The sequence below is a fragment of the Anolis sagrei genome, chromosome 3 (assembly GCF_037176765.1).
Source record: "Anolis sagrei isolate rAnoSag1 chromosome 3, rAnoSag1.mat, whole genome shotgun sequence".
In the NCBI taxonomy this organism is placed as follows: Eukaryota; Metazoa; Chordata; class Lepidosauria; order Squamata; family Dactyloidae; genus Anolis; species Anolis sagrei.
In genome coordinates, this window is record NC_090023.1 from 258,146,395 (window position 1) to 258,148,420 (window position 2,026).

The window sequence follows — 2,026 nt, forward strand, 5'->3', positions numbered from 1 at the left end:
CTGAAAATAAAACTGACTTTGATAGGCTTCAGAGTAATACAGAATTCAAACAAAAAAGTATTGGACCTCACTAAAAAAATGACAAGAACCTAATGTAAGAACTACATTTATATATAGATAGGAAAGAATTGGGCCTAAGCTTCTCTCTAACTCTATTATTTCTAAGTTTCAAAAAGAGGAAAAAGCTGCAAACACTGCATTTCTTCAAACAGACAGAATAAAGAGAGATCTGCATGCAAAGGTGGGGGAAAAACAGAAGTGAGACCATGAGGTTTCAGGTAGAAAATGGGAGAAGATAGATAGAGAGAGAGAGAGAAGATACATTCAGGAGTTGGGGCAATTCCCCCAGCCTAATGCTAACTAATTGTTCCTTATTGAGGACTGCAGACTTGAGCAAGGTGAAATGGCCCTCTGTGATGTCGCTGGGAAAGAAAGGTGACGTGTGCGAGAGAGAAGGGAGGAAGGAATTGCTCGTTTTAAACTTTCTGTTGCACAATGTTTAATGTTATTTTTTCTGTTTTAAATTTTTTATGGTCATTGTTTTTTATACAGGCATTGACTGTTGGCCTGGTTTGTTGGAAATTGCCCTTGAGTCCCCATGGGGATAGAGTGATATATGAATAAAGTTTTGTTGTATTATTATTATAAGGAAGGAAGGAAAGAAAAAGAGAGGAAAGAAGGGAGGGGAAAGGTGGAAGGGGGAAGGAGGGAGGGTTAAAAGAAAGGAAGGAAGGAAAAGGGGAGGGAGGAAATAAAGGAAGGGAAAAAGAAGAGAATTGAATGAAAGAAGAGGAAGGGAAGGAAGCAGGAAAGAAAGAAAGGAAAGGAAGGAAGGAAGGGAAATAGAAGGGAAAGGAAGGCAAGGAGAAGGGAAGAGGTAGAAAGGAAATTGGGAGAAGACTGGGAGGATGAGAAAGAAAAGGGAAAAACGTAGGAGCAGAGGAAAGAAAGAAGAAAGGGGAGGGAGGAAATAAAGAAAGGAAGGGAAAAAGAAGAGAATGGAAGGAAAGAAGAGGAAGGGAAGAAAGCAGGAAAGAAAGAAAGAGGAAAGAAAGGAAAGGAGGGAGAAGAGGGAGGAAGGAAATAAAGGAGGGAAGAAAGGAAGGAAAGAAGGAAGAGAAAAAGAAGAGGAAGGAAAGGAGATGGGAAGAGGAAGAAAGGAAAAGGAGGGGGGAAAGGAAGAAAAAAGAAGGGGGTGGAAGGAATGGAGAAGGGAAGAGGAAGAAAAGGAGGGAAGGAAGGAAGAGAAAAAGATGGGGAAGGAAGGAAAGGAGATGGGAAGAGGAAGAAAGGAAAATGGGGAAAGAATGGAAGGACGAGAAAGAAAAGGGAAAAACATACGAGCAGAGGAAAGAAAGGAGAAAGGGGAGGGAGGAAATAAAGAAAGGAAGGGAAAAAGAAGAGAATGGAAGAAAAGAAGAGGAAGGGAAGGAAGCAGGACAGAAAGAGGAAAGAAAGGAAAGGAGGGAGAAGAGGGAGGAAGGAAATAAAAGAGGGAAGAAAGGAAGGAAAGAAGGAAGAAAAAAGAAGGGGAAGGAAAGGAGAAGGGAAGAGGAAAAAAGGAAAAGGAGGGGGAAAGGAAGAGAAAAAGATGGGGAAGGAAGGAAAGGAGATGGGAAGAGGAAGAAAGGAAAAGGAGGGAAGAAAGGAAGAAAAAAGAAGGGGATGGAAGGAAAGGAGAAGGGAAGAGGAAGAAAGGAAAATGAGGGAAGAAAGGAAGAGAAAGAAAAGGGAAAAACGTAGGAGTGGAGGAAAGAAAAAAAGAAAGGAGAAGGCGAAGAGAAAAAGAAGAAGGGAAAAGGAGAGAGGAAAAGAAAGGAAAAGGAGGGAAGAAAGCAAGGAAGGAAGAGAAAAGGAAGAGAAATAGACAAAAGAAGGAAAGAAAGAAAAGGGAGTTTTGTGGAAGTTGGGAGTCCAAAACACCTGGAGGCAAAGCCAAAGCCTTGCCCATACCTGCTATGAACTCTGCTCTGCGCTTGCGTGACTTAGCCCCGCCCCCTTCTCCCTGAGAGAAATACACTCTCCC